Consider the following 20640-nt stretch of genomic DNA (forward strand, 5'->3'; position numbering starts at 1 on the left):
GGAGAGGGAGAAAGAGGAGGAGGAGGGGAGGAGAGAAGGGAAAGGGAAGGAGGAGAGGGTGCGGAGGGGGAGGAGCTCTCCGTAACCTCCCCTCCTCCTTTTCAAGAGCTGCGCTCTAATTCGCCATTACAGATTGTGAACGTCTTTCATTTCTTCTTGTACTACCAACTTGACAGGACTGTGATAAAAGGCAGGATAGATTTTAATTGGTATACCCTTTGTAACGGGCGCTAGCTTGCGCCATCTAGCCTATGTCTAAAGCGACAAGCAGAAACCGGCCACAGACAGTGTCTGCATACCTTCTTTTGTACGATGTGTTTTTGCAGTGTGACCTCGACTTCAGTCGGCTCGACGAGCTCTAGGACCCCCATGCATTTTGCAGCAGCTGCGCGATGGGGAACTTCGTACATAATTAACTAATCGTTCGGCATTTACAAACACGAGGGAAAACAAAACAAAAGTCGCAACAAAACTCTGCTTGCAGCACTTGTCGTAATCGAGCTTACGTTTGTCCGCGTATTTTCGACAGTAAATTAGGGAGTTTGTGAAGCACACAAATAGCTCTCTCGACACAGCGTGATTTTACGACGGCTGACGATAGAGCTGAAGCTTACAGCTGGTGCTGTTCGTCAGTACCGCCTTAAAAAGGCACTAACACCTCCAATTTCTTTTTTTTTTAGTTATTAGGCAATTTAGTAGGGTGTCGGGAGACTACCCAATCAATATTTTGCTAGAGAGTCCAGTAAACACCAACACAGTGTTTAGAAACAAGCCCGCTTCGGCCACACAAGGTGTGGGTACTGCGTATGCGCAGAAACCAAATTTGGGAGGAGGGAAGCGTTTGCGCATGCTCAGTACCGACAGCAGCGCCACCGGAGTGGAGTGACGTCAGAGAGTTGAGCTTGTCTATGCGTTTAATAAAGTCAAAACAAACTCACCTGCTCGAAAATGAAACCGAAACATGAAGGAAATGAAACATGAAGGGGGATCGGTGGCCAAGTGGGCTAGCGCACACCAACTCGAAGCACGTGGAGCGAAAGCTCGCGCTGCAGACCCCAGGGATCCTGGGTTCAAACCCCGCCCCTGCCCGTTTCGATCTGGATGAGCATCGTACCGGCGTGCGGTCATTTATCGCTACTGCGTGGTGCGCGTTAAAGACCCCAGGCTAGCTGTTGTACTGCACTCGCTAAATTTATCATCTACAGCGAGTGACTCGTCGCACCTTTGAAAGGGCTGACCAACTACACGCTTTCTAATGATCCACACAACCCCTCGAGACATGAACATGGAAGCCCATGGCCGCGACGGGCGAATGATGCGTACCGAGGAGGAGGGAGTTGCCGGAAGTCATGTGGCTACACCTGATCGCGTTTTTTTATCCGCTTTTTTGGCGTGTGAAAAAAACGACAACGACGACGATGACGAAATTCCGTGCACCGTTTGTCGTGCCGTTATTTCGCACTTCTCTCCCTTCCGCTCGATGTTCTGCGCTTGAAGATCGATTGGCCGGTACCACGAACGACAGTTAAGAAGTAGCGGCCCCACCTCCGTCGCAACGTTGGTTCCTCGTGCGCCGCCATCGCGTGCTCCAGCCCGCGGTACGTCGCCATTTCCCGAATATTGAATATTCCGCTTCACGACAACTTGGCGAACTGTGGGGTCTACGGACCCCGCGACCCAATAAGAGCCTCGGAGCAAAGCACGTGACCACTCCATGGTCAACACAAACGTTCTTGTGACGTCTTATTGGGTCACGGGGGCCGTAGTCTCCACAGTCTGCCAAGTTATCGTGAAACGAAGTATATGTACCTGCTGTGATCTGTGCAAAGTTTTCTTTTTCGATCAGCGGTATTAGCAGCTTCCTGGGAGCCACTAAAATGTGGTTAGTATCCTTTCATTCTCATATTAATATTGAATGTGTGCCTTAGATGACCCACGACTCTGAAGATATTTGGTACGCTATTGGTTGAACGTCATGTGACCATGAAAAAGAGAGTGACATCGACTGAAACCGGGAAATTTTCGACCGGCTGTTTTCGGGCGTAGAGAAAGGGAATTTCGAGCCGCAAGTTGTGTTCTGGGTAGTTGGGTTCTTACAGAGCGTGATCAAATAAAGACCACGAAGGACATAAATATTCTGTCAGTGTCCCTTTAAAGGGACACTGACAGGGTATTTATGCTCGCCACGGTTTTCATTTGTACATGACATACGAGCGCCAAGATACCCAGAACACAATTTGCTGCCCAAAATTTTTTGCTGTTTTGTTGTTGTTTTTTTATTCCGAAAAAAAAAAAAACCGCTGATCGAGAACTGACTGGTTTAAGTCGCACTCACTTTGTTCTCCGTGGTCACGTGCCGATTTCTATGGTTTCTGCCCACTCGACAGGGGTTGCAACGAACTTGCGCTACATAGAGACCCGTTTTAAAAATGGGCGCCATCTATTAGCAAAAAGCACGTAACTTTTGACGGGCCTTGATGCACAACGTAGAACAAAACACGCTTCTCACCATCATAGATTGGCATGGTTAACAATATGATATTCAACTAAGATCAGATTAGTACATATTTGTATCACGCATATCAGTAATATTTTAGGAGATCATAAAATGATAAGCAAAGAGGAAGCTAGACCACTGTGCCGTTTTTTTAATGGTCTACACACACAAGCACCAAATATAATCAAAGTCGTGGGTCATCGAAGGCACACTCTCAATATTAAAAATAAAATAAAAATTCTACCTATTTTCGTGGCTTCTAAAAAAAAAACTGTAAATGCGTTGACTGAAAAAAACAAAAGTTGCACAGAGAATTGAAAGCGAATTGTGCATTCTCTGCATACTTCTCAACATGGCGTCGCATCGTGGCGGGAGTCGCAGACTGGACGGCTGAACGAAGCGGTCTAAACCATAGCGGCGGACGAAGGGCGTGGGACCTCTACTTCAGAACTGTTGTTCGAGGTACCGGCGAATCTGTCTAGCTTTACCCATCGAAACCAGTCGGATTTCTTCCGTACGACACGCCCAACCGCCGAGCTGATTCCCACGAAGACGTCGCCGAGTCGTCGCCCCTTCGCCTGGCCGAAGACATATTCTCGTCTTACAAGCACAAATTGCTAAGAGGTTGAAAAACGCGCAAACGTCAAGTACAAAATGCTTCACTTTTGCGTGTTTTTTTTTCTTTTTTGTGCGACGTGCGACATGCGCATTTTTCGTCCGCTTCGCACAACCAAAAAAGTGAAAGAAAAAAAACATAAACGCGGTAGGGTGTACCCACGTGACTTCCGGCAACCATCTCACTACATTTCTTCTTCCTCACCAGTACAGTTTCAGTTTCGGTTTCGAGCAATTGCGTTTCTTGACTTTATAAAAATATCCGTGACGCTGTAGAAAAATATTCATTGGGTAGTCTTCTGTGACCATATTAAATCGCATGGAAAAAAAAATCTTAATGTTTGGGGCTGTTAGTGTCCTGTAGAACATGACAGCGCACAAAGGACAAGGACAAAGGAAAATAACACACAAGACACACAATCTCTGTGTCTTGTGCGCTCCTTTCCTTTGTCCACGTCTTTTCTGAAAGGTTAAGTTCCACGTGTCTTCATTCCAAATTACCAACTAGCCCAACTCACCACCCTTCTGTAAGTGTCCCTTCTAGTGCATGCCTTTAATTCGCACACAAGTTTAATCTGCCTTTTTCTTAATGTAAAAAGGATAGATAGTGCCACCATTGCCCGGTGCCGTGCTGCCATTGGCCAGCGCCAAGGTCAAGCGCGGCACTGTCCGATCACAGCGATCTCGCCTCCTTTCTCGTCGGGTATCAACTATGAGCCCCAGTTTGTTGGCTTCCCCTCGGTAAGAGCCTTGCTGCAGTGAAGCCCGCTTGCGGGTGATAACGCTGGTATTTTTTTATTAAAAAAAATGAAAGCCGTTTACCACTCCCTGTAAAACCGGATTCGAGCGCAGCTCTTGAGGAGGAGGGAAGGGTACTGAGGGGAGGGTATACCCCTCCTCCCTCCTCTTCACCTCGTGATCCTGCCAGCTACTCCTCCTCCTCCTCTCATCCTTCAACCTCCTCTTCCTCTCATCCTTCAACCTCCTCCCCTCGTCTCCTTCTCCCCCTCCTCCTCAAGGAGGGGCGGGGGGTCACGTGACCTCGGGGGGGGGGGGGGGGGGGGTAACGTGACCTGGGGGTCACGTGACCTAAAGAGGGTTGAATCGTCAAGTGACCAGGGGGGCCACTTGAACTCGGGGGGTCACGTGACCTCGCGGGGGGGGGGGGGGGTCACGTGACCTCGCGGTTACGCCGACGGCGACGCCGCTCAAGCCGGAAACGGACGCCTAAGAGCTGCACTCTAAAACAACTTCCAACATCGTTTACGTTCATCGCTTTTCACAAAGAAGGATGCAACGGCATGTGCGGAGCTTAGTGTTTGTCCTACGGGAGTTGGTATAGCGTTCTACCCTTCGGAAAAAAAAAAAAGACTAATAAAAATCCACGAAACGAATAGGAGGTTTAGCGCCGTGGAGCATTTTACAGTCCGGTAATAAAACGAAAAATAAAGATGGCCTGAAGAGGTGAACAGCCGGGAACGATTAAAATGACTGCATGTCGAACCGCAGTGCTATGAGCACTGAATTTCTTTGATACTGATCGCCGTGTTCGAAAGTAAAGTCATCACAAGACGCATTTTGTGAGGAAAGCACCGCTGTTCGAACAAAAGCATACGTGCAAAAATACATTTCTTTTGCTGGGTACATTGACGCTCATACATCGCGCATCTAAAAAAAAAGAAATATATATAAGAGTGTAAATTTACTTCGAAGCTTTTAGTATAGTTTTATTACATACTGGTTGATGTTTCGGCCTTCATCAGGCCTTTATCAGGCCTGACACAAGCCGAAACGTCGACCAATATGTGATTGAACTCCGCTGAAAGCTTCGAAGTACATTTACTTTCTTATACAATTTTTGTCGTCCTACGAAATGGCCTTTTCCTTAAATAAATAAATATATATATATATATATATATATATATACTTTATACCTCTCTCTCTCTATATATATATATATATATATATATATAGAGAGAGAGAGAGAAAGGTATAAAGTATTTTCTTAGTTTTATTCTAAATTCCACCAGTTGTTTACCACCATCTGCAACACGGCGCCACGGGTTCATTTTTGGCCACGCGAACAGCGCCAACTACCCGTTTCCTGGTCGGAAGTAACCGGAAGTGTCCTATTTATTAAATCCAAGCATGACTCCACTAGCATACCGTAAGCTCCGAAAACTCGTGACAGTAGAAGGTTCATTTTCAAGGGAAGTAGATAAACTAATAAACAGTAAAGTTGTGAAAAGAAAAAAAGAACATATCTTTAGGGAATTCTTTTTTCTTTATATACATATAAATATATGAAACACGTCTCTCTTTCTTTTTTTTTTTTCGCTGTTTTGTTGGAAATCCAGCAGCCGGCATACCGCATTTGGAAGGCGGCATCGGGCTTATTCGAATTCCGGATACGAATCCGTGACCATTATTCTTTCCTGGTGGTTTAGTTATGGTTATTTATTTATATATATACTTTCGTTCGTTATTTGATATCGAACACGGCCATAGTGTTCAAAGCAAAACAAAACAAAAAAGAAAAAGATTTTGGTCGCGGTGGTATTGGAATAACTTTATACTGTGGAAAGAAAAAAAAAACGCGAAAAAAACTTACTCTAAATACGCAAAACAATTGGATTACAAAGATTCGCAGAAGCAAAACTAACTTCCGCGTTTCGGCTTTTTTTTTTTTCCTTTGTATTTTATGAACAGATTCAGACACTACAAATTCATCAGTAAAAATACAAAAACACACGCGCATGCGATAAAACAAACGATATGGAACGTTTCTTTAATTCTCTAAGAAGGTTCTTTTTTTTATTGTTCACTTTTTTTTTTAAAGAGAAATGCAAGGAGGTGTATTTTTCTCAAAGGTGTCAGAAAAGAATATCCATATGATAACACACGCGCCAAAAAGAAAAAAAGAAAAAAAACAAAGACACGAGAAATGAAGAACAAAAACTGTTCCACTCGGACTTGAAACGGAGCTCGCAGTAGCGAAAAAAGTTTGATATATGATTCCCGCTGCCTTTTTGGAGGGGAAAAAAAAAGGGGGGGGGGGGGGGGGGGGGAAAGGGGCCTTTATTTTTTTTTTTTTTTTTTTGTAGAACAGGTTATCTTTCTGCACTTTGATTCGTTTGTTTTACAAGTTTCTTTTGATTATTTCTCTCTGTTTGTATGTAAGAAGGGGAGGCTTTTTGTGTGGAAGGATGGTATAGCGCCAAGAAAAACGAACTTCATTTTTTTTATATTAAGTATTGTTGTTTTCTGTTCCCAAGTGGTTGTGCGGGTTGTTAATTTAGTGTCTCGGCTTCTTCGGACCCTTTCTATGACTAAATAAAGCGTACACAAACAACAAAAAAATGTATAATATTGATTTTATTTTAATACGTTTATGTTTTTGTTTTGTTAATGGTTTAAAACGAGATTATTCAAACACGTGCATTGTAATAAAAACCAAGTAATCGGCGAAAAAATGTTTGTTTTTTCTCAAATCTTTTTTTACCATTTGTTTTCATCCTTCATTTCAATAATTAAGAACTCGCTACCTTCTCTTCTCTTCTTATTAAATAGCGTTAAAAAATAATTAATTGAAGTAAGAAAACATACCTCCACGGGAGAAAATTAATTATGATAAGAACCTTTCTCTCTTTGTTTCTCTTTTTCACAGTAGCAATCCTAATTCCGAAATAAAATTGTTTAAAGAAAATTGCTTTTTATTAAGGACATATTGCAGGAAGTCAGGATATCGTACGTGATACCAACTTCCGTCCTATTGCCATTACACCAACCGAAACCCAAGGCTTCGATCGCATCGTACAGGATAGCTGATATTCTGGCAATCGTCTAGGACAGCTGATATTTTGACAATTGTCTAGGGTAGCTGATGTTTTGGTTAGCTAGTACTTGACTTCTCCTTGTATTGGATCGTCCTTGGATTGGCTTGCCTTGGCTCACTTCTGTCTTGGTCCGATCTCAAGCCAGCAAGCGCAGCCCGCGGAGCTATCGAAAGAGTGATCTCTTTTTTTCCCCTGAGAATAACAGGTCTATAAAGTAAGAGGGCGAGAGAAAAAAAAAACGAAAAAGACATAAACATGAATACCATCAATAACGAAAAAAAAAAAAAAAAAAAACCTTTATCGAATCGAAAACGACCCCCAAAAAAAATAAAGAGAGTCACACGCTCGCAGAAATACGAAAGTTAGACAAAGCGGGTCGCATCCATCACAGGTGACACAAGATAAATAGAGGCTCAGTGGCGGACCACTTGGGATTTTTTTTTTCCTCTTCTTCTTTTTCTTGCCTCTCTGTCCGCCGCCATAGTTATTCCTCTACTTACGTTCCCGGGGACACTTTCTGTTTTGTCGTTTATTATCCCGATGATTACAATCTCTGGCGTGATTAAATAGTAGTGAACGCGCGATTTTTTTTTTTATCTTGTACAGGATGACTACGGCTGCTGGGACGTTATTATTACTATTACAAACTTACCTCGAGTCTGCGTGTATGTGGGTGCACGCGTCAATGTTCCTGCTGTGTTTTATTCCGGTCCTTCGCCATTTTTATTGGGTTTCGCTTCCTTTAACATTGTCATCTTTTTTTGTTGTTGTTGTTTTTAGTCCCGACGTTGTTTGTCTTCCGTTTGGTGGCGCCACCTGTGTCGATTCTTTTGGGTCTTGTGTTTCCTGTCGCTTGTCAGGCCTTGCTCGAATTGAGTTAGTAATTGCATCACTCATTCGACGCACGAGGGTTATTGCATAATGCTGGTATTGTTAAAGTAGCAAGCAAGCTTCTTTTTTTTTTTTTAGCCGAATTGTAACGTTTACAAAGGCAGAACACAGGTGCGATGTCATGTTTAGCCGAAAAGTAACCTAAAATTTGTTCATTACTCTTTTCTTTTTTTTAACGTCGCTTATTTTAATCGAAGGTTAATAATAGCACGTCGTAAAAATACAACGTATCAGTTCTTAGACTAAGAAAACTAAATTATTTTAGCTATTTTTTAGTGTCATTATGTCATTTTTGTTTATTTTGTGTGAACGGTACGGCGGCTTTCTATACTGAGAGCAGTAGTGGTACAGTTTTTAAATACTCGTTAAAGATTTACAAAAAAAAAACGCTTGGAAAGCGATTAAAAATAAAACAAGACGTAAAGTGCGAAAGTAACATTATAAAGTGAAAAAAAACGTAAATATAAAATTTCCAAGCAATGATGAGTCTCGACTTCAATCTGTCAAATACGAAAGATAAAAAAAAAATGCTGCACCGAAGGGACGTTAGGGACCTCTGCTGCCAATCGCCGAATGATCCATCAGATTTTTTTTTTTATCTTTTTCTTACGTAGCAATCCTGGGGCAGGAAAAAGGCGAGTCAAACATGCACAAAACTCTAAGTATTACTGTCGTATTGTGTCATTTTGTGTAAAACATTAGCTCCGTTTGTCGTTTTCTGCCTGCCGCTCCACTAGGGTTACTGCTTCAGTAGAAAACCAGCTTGGTCTTTACTTTCGTTTTAGTTTCATTAACACATTTTTCATTCTCTTTAGTCTAGAGAACAACACTTCGTACGCCTCGTACTTGTAACAGCCGTATTAGTATAGGGCAGTCTGTAAAAAAGAAAGTAAATGAAAAAGGCATTTGTGTTTTGAAAATAACTAAAGCGTCCGAAAGGCAGGAGGAGTCACTGTGAGAACATTTTACTTTTCTCACTCAGAGTTTAATGATTTCGCGTAGAAAAGTATAACTTTCTTGCCGAGCAGGGGCGGATCCAGAACTCCGTTTTAGGGGGGGGGGGGGGGGGGGGGCGCAAAATTTGTAAGGATACTATTCTCCCATTCTTTCTTGTGCACGGCGGTTTCTACCTATGGCAAATTGCCCTCCTAGAAAGGGGGAGGGGGGGGGGGGGCAGCCGCCTCTGTCGTTCCCTCCCCCCCTTGGATCCGCCTCTGTTGCCGAGGCATCGGGTTTACCGCTCTAATGTTGTGCTATTGCGCAAGAATATCCTGTGATTCCGCACGTAATGGCAAGTGACGCCATACAAAAGCTAGAAACGTTACTCGTCCAGTGACGAGCTTTTTACCGGTGCAATATTCACCGTTCGTGCGCTTGGAGCATGCTACGCTCGTTTTCCGAAGCGAGCAACACGCACGTGCTGGGCTGTGGATTTCTAAACATTGCAAGAGTGTATACTATACCTGTTAAACAGATATCTGTTTTTAGAAAAAGAACTAGCTCTGCGGAATAAACTACTTCCATAAATCGGCCACCGCGCACGTTGCATTTTGGGAACTTGTGGGCCAGGAGTGAAGTTCGCATGGGCTTAGCTTCCCGCTGATTCCCCCAATGCATAACGGGGCATCGCGCCGCGATGAGGCGTTTTGAGTTCAGAAACAAGTTTATTCCTGATGTCGTATTGCGAATTAGATTAAAATCACAGACATAGAAAGGGTGGTCGTCGTCGTCAGCGTCATCGGCTAGGTGGAGCAAGCTGCCGCCCAATACAAATATTATTAATGCTGTCATCTATCCGTTTGGCGTCGGCGACAGATAAAAGCAGTCTGCATCCGTTTCAGCTTGGCTTTCATTACATGCCGTTCTTCCTTTACCTCCGCAGAGCCTGCATGAAGACGGCACGGACTGCTTTAATGGACGGCCAAGCTACACTGCACTTCTCCATACCTTCCCCAGTTCCCTTTTTCTCTTTCTTCCTTTCCCCCTTCCCCAAATCCTGGCTGCCGCCTCCGGTCCACTAAATGCTACAAGGAAAGCTCGTTAGTTTCGAAATCGGGCTTTGTGCACCTACCTAATTTGCGCCCAGCACCCTCCCCCTCCCCCCCCCCCCCCCCCCCCCTCCCCCGAAATTCCCCAGACCCTTTGTTCCTTTTTAACCGCCCTCCAGCGCATTTGCCTTCTTTCTTTCTTTCTTTCTTTCTTTCTTTCTTTCTTTCTTCTTTTCGTTTTCGGCGATTACTCGCTTGAATATGTAAGTATTCCCGGTCCGACGTTTTGAATTTTAAAAAACGGCTGACTTTTTTTTTTTTTTTTTTTAAAGAAGAACGTTTTACGAATTTGGTTGGGTTTATAAAAGTTAAGAAAACAACTCAGATAAACTGAACGCGGGACAAAGATGAAAAAAAAATATAATTGTTGCCCAAATCGTTGCGCAGATTGTCGGTCTTGAATGCGATAGAGTTTTTGCACCGTTTCGAACTGCGTTTCTTCCTGAAAGGGACCGTGAAGGCAATTTGGAAGTTTTATTGAACGATTGAAATGGGCGCCAGGGACTTCTCAGACACCGTCGACCAAGTTCTAGTACTTGTACCTATTGTCAGTTACAGGCTAAGAAAAGTATTCGAGGGAATGGAGGACTGGGGAGGAGGAAGCAAATGGAATGATGAAGAAGAAAAGGAAACCTCCTCCTCCCTCCAGCATTCCGTCTGCTTCCTCCTCCTCAACCTTTCTTTTTCCTTAACCGGTAACTGACTATAGTTACTTTTTTTTTAATTTAGATGTTTCTCTCTGAGTATATGTGCATAAACATAATGTGTGCATAAAATCAATGAACCAATACATATATAATATATCGCGTCACATTCGTTAAGTGCTTGGTTCCTTCCCGTATGCATAATTCTGAAGTATGTTTATATTAAATGCGCGCCGCCATGCTTCGTTCGTTACAAACCGAGTCACAGACGCGGAAGTGCGTAGGGAGTTCACTTAGGAACGCTATCGCGTGTCAAGAGGGTTCGATTTTGCGAAGCACGACACACCACTCACAGGTTTAGAATCACCGCGTCTCTACGCTAACTCTTTTTTTTTCTTTTTTTTTTTTTTGCGGGTTTAAATTCTTTAATTTTTTTTATTGTGTTAACTTGATTTATTCGAGTCCAAAACGCAGAGACTCCCGAATGTATCAACGGAAAAAACGGTGAATTCGACGATGAAAGGTAGCGGGTGTCTTCTGATCACGATCGCAGCGAATTAACTAACCGATTTTCCGATTCCGTCGCGTTTTTTTTTTTCGTTTTTATTTGTCGGCTTAACAGATATTTTGACGGATAGTGTCGATGGATGGATGGATGGATGATGGATGAATCCGACTGAGCCCTTTGGATCGGGCGGTTGCTTACGCCACCTAGCCATTTTGTTTCACCATTTAAGCTAAGAATATTTAAATGCGAAAACGATATTCACTCCGCACTCCAAAGAAAGTGAGGCTATAAAACCCGCTTGCCATCAGTTAATAAGAAGATACCTAGTTTTCTCTCGCTTTCTGCCACCATTCACTTAATCTTTGCTTGGTAATCTCTACTGTCTTGAAGTCCACTCTCCCTTCGCTGTCTCTAAAACCCAACGGCTTTATTAAATCTATGTTGTCTTCGGTAGGCACAGGGTGAAGCCCTTTACAGTAGAGTATCAAGTGCTCAGCCGTCTCGTCCTCCTCTCCACAAGCATCGCACACCGTATTCACTTCCTGGTACTTCGTTCTGTATGTTCTGGTTCGCAGAACACCTGCCTTTGCCCCAAACAACAATGAACTTCCCTTAGAATTGTCATAAATGCTTTCTTTGGCAATAACTGTTTTGTTTGATCTATAGCTTTCTAGAGCCGTTTTTGTCTGCATCTGCATTCCCTCTAGCCACCGATCTCTTTCTGTGGCCTTAACTTTCTTCGTAACTGTGACCTGCTCTTCCGTATCTCCACTATAGCCTAAAAACGTTCATCTTAAATTCCTGGTGCGCTGTCTACAGTTTATGTCTATACTCCTCATGTATAAATAGCTGAAAACCTTTCGTACCCATTGCTCCCCATCCATTTTCCTCAACCGATCCTCAAATTTTATCTTGCTCACAGCTTCCCTGCCCTCAAATGACGCCCATCCCATGTCTCCTTGAACTCCCTGGTTTGGCGCTTTGCAATGTGCCCCCAAAGTCAGCCTACCTACTCCACGCTGTTTTATTTTTAGTTTTGCATGCACATCGGAATTCATGCATAGCACCGCGTTTCCAAAAGTCAAGCCAGGCACCATGACCCCTTTCCAAATCTCTGTCACCACGTCACACCTGTTGTAATTCCAAAGTGCTCTATTTTTCATTACAGCTACATTTCTGTTGCCCTTACCTATTATATACTTTTCATGCTCACTGAGATGCTCTGCACCATCACATATCTCTACTCCTAGATACTTGTATTTACTAGCTCTCTCAACTGTAATATTCTGTATCTTTAGCCTCTCAAGTACATCACTGTTAAAAATCATGACGGCTGATTTTTACTACTAAATCCTAAACCTAATTCCCCTCCTTCCCTACCACAGATGCTCATTAATTTCTGCAAATCTATCATGTTGTTAGCCATTAGTACAATATTATCCGCATACATCAATCCCGATAAGGATTGCTGAATATTTTGGCCTAGCTTACTGTACGAAAGGTCGAATCCAAGCCCACTCTTTCTCCTAGTCTATCCTCCAATCCTCTCAGATACAACATAAGCAGCAAAGGCGAAGACGGGCTTCCCTGCCTAAGGCCTCGTCTTATCTCTATTTTCTCCGTCGCCTTTCCTTCCCATGTTATAATCACCTTATTATCTTTGTAAATGTTCCTTAGTAGTGCTGTTAGTCCTTCATCTAGGTTTAAACCCTCCACTATGTCCCACAGATTCCTTTGGTTCACATTTGTCATAGGCACCCTTGCTATCCAGAAATGCCAGCCAGAGCTGTCTGTTTTCTTTTTGCGCTATTTCTATACACTGTGTTAGAGAAAATAAATTGTCCTCCAACCTTCTTTGCTTCCGAAACCCGTTCTGTAACTCGCCCAGCATGCCCTCACAATCTACCCATTCCTCCAGTCTGTTCTTCATAACCTGCATTACCAACCTGTAAATAACTGGTGTCACTGTTATGGGACGATAATTCCTAATATCAGACTTATCTCCCTTTCCCTTATATATCATACTCATTCTACTAAGCCTCCATTCATCTGGAATATTTCCTTTTGTTATCATAGTGCTCATTACCTCCCTTAGTTTTGCCTGAGGTTTATGACCCAAATTCTTCACCAGCTTGATTGGGATACCATCTGTGCCTGTCGACGTGCCACTAGGGACTCTTCGTTCCGCCTTTTCCCATTCTCTTTGTCCAAAATCCGCGATGTCACAAGCTGAACTGCTACTTCCTTCAGTTTTCCTATCTTCCACATGAACCCGTTCCCAAAATGTCTCCTCCATCACTGCTGCTATATGTCGTATCGCATCATCTCCCTCTAATTGATCACCCTGATGCGAGAGTATGAACCTCTGTCTAGCTTGCGTCGTTTGGCCGAGTGAGTTCAAGTGCTCCCAAAACTTCTTGGCTGCGTTTCTATCTTTCTTGCTTACATTACTCATCTATTCCTCACCCTTTCTCTGAACTTTCGCATTGATCAAACTGGATTCCTCTCGGCGGCATGTTATAAAAGTGTCCCATTTTCTTTTTACTTCCGTTTCTGACTCCCCACTACGCTTGGAATGCCTGTGTTCTCTAAAGGCTTCCTGGCGTTTTTGTACCGCTTGCTTCACTTCTTTGTCCCACCAGCTTCTTGGTCTATGTCCTTGTTTCCCCTTTCGTCTACTCTGAACTTTGTCTAGTTCCAGAGCAAAAGGCTTAGTTAGGCTCCCATAGGCCCATAGGTCGATGTTCGTTTAAGCAGCGCCATCTGATGGTCCCTATCGGAGTCACGATACGTGTACCCTGTGCTCGGTTAAAACTTCCTCTATAGTTATACGAAAAGAAGATCAGAATTTTTGATAAACGTGTTTTTCTTTTTCTTTTTCATCTCAGCATTTGTAAATGTTCCGTCTCTTCCTGGGACAGGAAATCCGACGCACTTGATCTGCGTAAACAGTAACTGCCTGTTAGCGCATACAGCGCCGCGCTAACTCGGCGTCATGTTAGCGCTTTGCGGCATGTGGACCCACTTTTTTTTTCTGGCTTACACGCACAGTGCAGCACTAACATACAGCATTGCTGCCGAGCCAACTGTACTATCTCAGCGCCGAGAATACTGGGTGTATCAAGGAGCGGCCCGGCTCTTTAAATCGACCGCAAAATTCGGTTTCTTAACCTATCGCGTTCCCATTTTGTACAGCGTTGGCCACAGGTGGTGCATTTTTTCTATAAAATTGGCAAAGAGCGAACTTACCTGAGGAAAAAGTAAAGAAAGAAAAAAGCTTAACTCTTATGGAAACGCAGCGACACCACCGGTCTTCAAACCATAGGGCGCCTTAAGGTTTGAAGACCGGTGGCTTCGCTGCGTTTTCATAGGAGTTAAGCTTTTTTCTTTCTTTACTTTTTCCTCAGGTAAGTTCGCCATTTTCCAATTTTATAGAGGAAATGCACCACCTGTGGCCAACGCTGTACAAAATCGGAACGCGATAGGGTAAGAAACCGAATTTTGCGATCGGTTTAAAGAGCCTGGCCGCTCCATGATACACCCAGCAGATGTGAACTCGATTTAGCTTTTTTGTCTGCGAGTATTCCTCGGCAATGGCTGCCTATACCACTGTCGGTGCAGCGTCCACGTCGGCTACACTCTGAGATCGTCGTGGCGAAACAACGTTGTGTCTTTGTGACATCAGCGGGCTCTGTGACAATCGTTGTGACGCGCATGCCGCTGCGGTGGCGAGATTCCGAAAGCATTGCGAGATAGAATCGTTCATTGCGTCGTTGCCGTCATGTCGCGCGGATTACGCAACGTATCACTGTCGCGGACAACATAAACCCAAAACAGGCTTTTTTTTCGTCTTCTTTTTTTTTCCTTTTTTTTTTCTTTTTTTTTTGCGTATATGCTAGGGTAGGGTTTGAGAAAGCTGTGGTTCGGTTTGGGAATGAAATGCGAAGTCGAGGTCCCATACTTCGGACTACTGGAACTAATTCAGAAATAACAGAGCCTGCAAACACCGCAAACGATAGAAAGAAATTAAACAGAAATTTGCATTGTGTCTTTCAGCTTATATTAGGGACTTTTAGCAAACCATTACCGTCTTCCGCGTACCGCACTATCGGAGCTTTTGAAGCGCGTGCTTTGAAGCGCGCGCCACGAGGTCACGGTATTACCCGGGCGCGCGCTTAAATGCATGCTTCAAAGACTCTAGTAGTGTGGCGCTACGCGGAACACGGTAACGGTTTACTGAAAGTCTTTATTTGTCTGGGGAGGTACGGTGGGCTCAAAACACACGCCAAGAAACAAAAATATGCAAAGGTTAGACGCTGCTCCAGTTCAAGACGCTTTCGTCGCCTGAGAAGTATCCTTTCCTAAAGTGGCCCATTGCACTTCTTTTTCTTCTTTTTTTTCTTTTCTTTTTAAACTCCCTGTAAACGAGCCCACTACAAACTTTCTCGTTCAGCGTCCATAAAAATTCGCGAGACGGGTGATTTCGTGCGTTGTTGCATTTCTTATCGCTTTTTCTTTCTTTTTTTTTTTTTTTTTTGAGTCGAGGTAGTATTCCAGCTAGGTGCCTTCGAGCCTATCATCATGCCGTCTCTTTGGACAGCTTCCGATGTATATGTCTGTATTTATATATATATATATATATACTATATACATCGCATGGAGTGAGAAAAGTGGAGGGAGAAGAATTCCAACTCGAGAAGGGTTGGAGATTGCTACGCGCAAGAGAAAAATCCTTCTACAAACGACCGAGGTCACGCCTGAAAACTTGGACACAATTTGGATAAAAACAAAGAAAAAAGAGATGGGCCCGGAGAATCGAAAGCGAAGTGACGCTCTGTAATTTAGCACGCAGCTCCAAGCCACAGCTGCGTCCCTGCGTTTCAGATACCGTATAATAAGGACCGGAAAAAAGAAAAAAAGAACTATACACCGTCGCGGAAGAACAAAGACGTCCGGACTACTTTCTTTTTCTTTCGTTTGCTTTCCTTCTCTACAGCGAAACGCACGGTTGAAATTTGAGATTTTTTTTTTTTGGTTCGATACGTTTTCTTGTGATTTCTTGTATCCAATAGCAGTGAAGGTGTCTTTCAACTGGAGCATGCGCAGTGAAGGAGTAACTGAAAAAAAGGGGGGGGGGGGGGGAGGGGGGGGAGCCCCCTCAGGCGGAGTACTGCGGTTGACGTCCCGTGATATCTCTCCGCACCACGCAGCTTTCCGTGTCTGCGTCGGATTCTGAGACGCAGCGGAACGCTCGAAGTTGAAACGTTTACAGAAAGAAGTCGAAACTGCCAGGGTTTCTTTTCTTTATCACATCTATTGTTGTCGTCTTTTCTTACATTTATATATACATATATAGTACTATACTTAGTTCGGATATCCAAGTTTCCGTTAGGGTAGGAGCCGAAATAGGCTGAAGACGCTACAGTGGAATAAGAGTGAGCTAAGGGATTTTGTATAGCGAGTTGAACGGGTGAACGAAAGCCATTGGCGACAAGTTGAGAGCCTATAGTACTCGCTTCTGCCTCAAAAACCGTAATAAAAAAAAGAAAAATGTCAAGCTCATTGTGGAACGTTACTAATTTGCCCTTTCATGAATGGAACTAAGATACATGCAGGCTCATTTTAGATTCGTTTTATGTTATTTTATCAGGACGTACATCGTTCAAACGCTAAAAATCATCGTTTCTTTTTTCAGCAACCAAATCTCGTAATAACTACTTCCCGCAGCGCATGCATGACGCGCAAACCTTCTTTTTTTTTTTTAAATATATTTTGAGGTGACGAGTATTATTTATAGAGGGAGCACGCTCAAACCATGGAAGGCGCTTGCGACTTAATGGTGAAAGCCTTCTACGAGTTTCTGCGCAGATCGGTCACAAATGCGCATGCGCGATGCGTTGTCGCGTGGCGAGAAAGAAAGCAGACGTAGAGGCAAAGACGGTTGCAGACGACCAACGGCTGCGTTTACATGAATGCGACAGTAGCGTATTTAGAACTAAAGAAACGGTGAAACATTTTTTTTTTACTTTTCGATAATACCGCTTAAAATGAATCCCTGACGTGTATGACCTACAAAACACGCGTTAGGTTTTTTGTTTGTTTTTTCTCCTCCCACAGTGGTGAATGCAAAAACAATTTTTAAAAAACGAGCCGCGTTCACTCCACGAAATCTGGATCTGATTATGTGCCGTCAATGTGCACAGAAGCCGTCTGTTCGGACATGGAAGCCCGCAGGCTGACCTGAGCAACTTGAGAGTGTCCCTGGACTTTTTTTGGTCACACGTGAGTAATCTTGGAGCCCATATCCAGCGGTGACCTTGCGCGTTTCAAGATGCTCCTGTCAGGATGCGCTGAACTGTTCTCGGAGACGCCTGGGTCCTGTGCGATGGTCCGAATGTTACACTCGGCAACCTGCCGTTACCTAATCGTGCACATGGTCGATGCTTTTTTTGCGCGGTCACTCTACCACTAGTCTGCCAAAGCGTTTGTCGTCTTTGAGGCTCCCCCATCCTCGTTTAAATGCCGCGCGGTCCACTTCATCACCGTGCTGTAGGACGGGGCAGCCTGTCACAAAGTCGCCACCGTGTCCAGGTGGATGCCTGCCGGAGTTGGGCCCTTCCAAGAGAGACATTATATTACCGCGCGTGTCTTTACTTTCTCTATTTTAGCTCAACTGCGCAGATCTCCTCCTGCTGCCGGCGGCCGCCACAGGAAAACTGTGTAGCGCGCTGTATGTGCCACTTTTCGTGGGGGCGAATCTTGAAGGTTGTTTATGTGTGCTATAATTAAGTTTCGTGTCTGTGTTCGCACTTCTTGTTGTGTCAGGCCGAGTAACTTTTAAGTCGCCACTTCGTAATTATCACGAGCCCCAAATAGATTGTTCACGCAATGTTCGGACCCAATCTACGATCTGCATTGAAATATCGTCGCTCTGGGTCACTATGTAACCACTGCGGCCTCCAAACTAAGTCATCAACTTTCGCACACAAAAAAAAAAAAGAAAACGCTCACGTTTATATTTTGAATTTACGCCGCAACATAAAAGTTTCTTGGTCAGCGGTGTTGCGTTCGAGTATATAGTTGGGTACCATGGGTGCCAGTAGCGCGTGTTAAGTGAAAAAAAAATCAGATTGAATATTGTTGCGCCGTTTTATTTAGAGGGAACCATAATCTTTTCTACCCCATCACAATCGTCGTATCTCAATTCGATGCACCACGGTCGAATCAACGCGTCGCCTCCTCGCAGCTCGCATTGCGAACGCGGTCCGTAAGCCACGTGACCGCGATGGAGCAGTTCGAAACATTCTGAAATCTATAAACGCTTGTAAGTGCAGCTTCTGGGCGCCGCCATCTTGCTGCTAGTGTAGGTAGATCGTCTGGTAGTCAAGCAGTGCTGAGGCGTATACCACGGTTTCCAGACTGCCGCCATAACAAAGTGTTTTCCATCCACGGTGGCCAGACTAGCTCCCGAAACGCGGCTGTCTGCAAAAGTCTATAGGCACACTAGCGATGGGATATTTCGGTAGCGTCGTCTTATGGTTCCGACCTCTGTCGTCACGACCGCGAGCAATCAGTTGCGAACGTCAAGTTCGACGGCGTGCGTGAAAAACGCGCTGGAAGCTTGAAAGCGTTGCATTTTTAAAGGCCATCGCAGAATCTCGAGACTCGAGATTCTGCGATGCAGAAGATCCTCCTCACCGTGGGGGAGGAGGAAACAGGCAACGGTGGATCAAAGCCACCTAGAGGAGGAAAGCCTGGGGACTCTCGCGATCACGTGTGTCTACGTCACCGCGAGTTGGCCTACGGTATGGCCGCGGTGTAGTTCCGTTCCGGCTCGGCAGATGAGCGCCGGCTTGCTTCGGTGTGTTTCCAGAGCGTTTCACGGTGAAGAACGGATAGAAGTAGCTTGTTTCGGCGTGTTCAGAGACGCGTAATTTTGCCTCGGTTGTTTTCTTTGTTCGTCTTGTTTCAAACATCGCATAAGTTGTGAGTGTTCTGCGTACTGTGCTCGAGGATCACGTGCTGTTTCCGTCATGCCTGAGTGTGCCTCGGTGTACCGGCAATTACAAAATGAGGCCCAAAGTGCACGTGTCCGGCTGTCCTAAAATTGAAGCACCGTGGAATGCCTGAATGAGCGCCATTGTTCGAGAAAACCTCATTGTTTCCCAGAGAACGAAGGTGAGGAATTCCCATTTTCAATTCTTGATCTCGCAATAGTAGTGGCATAGCGCCATTTGGACGGGATTGCAATACAAGGGTTCTGTGAATAGGCGATAATGGCGACGTCTAGCGTTTAATGGTAAGTCGCTATTATTTATATGAAGGGTATATATTTTTACAGGTCTGGGAGCGTCACTCTGTCGACGACGGCGTTCTTTTGGAGGTGTCTCGCGTCGACGAACTTACCGGGAGGACGGTGACTGCGCCGCTGTCTAGGGTGCGTCTTCGACCAGGCGCAGTTCTATCAAATTTCCCCGGCTGTCTAGAATATTTATAAAAATACCAAGACGAGCAGAGAGAACCCGGACAGCAGGCGATTACGTCAAGAGTCTCAAGAGCGCTTACAGAGTCGATTGATTCACTTCGAAATAAAAAAAAGAAGCGAACCGAATACTGAGCATAAAACACTTGTTCGACCACTTGAAAAATGTGAAAGGCAATAGACACCTTCAGTACAACCTGAAGTTTTTCAAGGAGACCGCCACGTGGAAAATTGTAAAACTGAAGACACCCGGCAAAGGAAGCACGCTGAAAGATCGGTTCTAAGAACCTGTGCGCCCCGGCTCCAGACGACAAGAAGGTGGATTTTCTCTATAACATTATAGACTGGTTGAATGAATGAGGAAAAAATTCCAGCAACTGCAAATTGACCGACAAAGCCCATACCGCACTGCACCAGTCAACTTACGCGCTTCTCGATATATGCAAATACTGCTTTGAAGCGCTCAAGCTGTCCTATGTCCTCGGGAAATTTCAGACAGACAGTTTAGAGAACCGCTTCGGAAAGTACCGGCGGCTGGCAGGTTCCTAATACCCCGTGTGTATACGACAGCTTTGTGAAAAGGAAAACAAGCTGCTTTTTCAAAACACACTTGCACCGATCGGCAAAGCTTCTGGAACAGAGAGAGATGAGAATGCGGGGAAATGAGAAATGCGGGGAAATGCCCTAGCTGCAACATAGTGGTGACAGAAGATGTCCTTTCAAAAATAAAAAAGAACATCGTCCCCGTTCTAGCCTACGTGACCGGATATGCGGTGTACGCGACGGCGAAGAAGCTAAAGTGCGAGAACTGCAAAAATGCCTTGACAACAGACCGCACAACTGCAGCTTCCGACGGCCATGAGTACTACCATCTCATCAAAGACATTGACAGAAGAGGCTTTCTGTGCCCTGCAGTGACCACAGTCAATGCTGTCGCACGCTACTACGTTGTTGTTGACGAAATTTCCAAGTGGGTAGATTTCTCAGCGATGATTAACCAACGCCGGCTGGTCACGGACCTCACACTGGACTTGCTGGTCCAAAGGTCGTTCCTACTTCAATTTATGTGAACAAGGACACAGGAGTGAGATCCTACTGGAGCATGTGTTGTGGTGCTCT

This window comes from Ixodes scapularis, unplaced genomic scaffold (assembly GCF_016920785.2).
Source record: "Ixodes scapularis isolate PalLabHiFi unplaced genomic scaffold, ASM1692078v2 PGA_scaffold12__126_contigs__length_90152505, whole genome shotgun sequence".
Classification (NCBI taxonomy): domain Eukaryota; kingdom Metazoa; phylum Arthropoda; class Arachnida; order Ixodida; family Ixodidae; genus Ixodes; species Ixodes scapularis.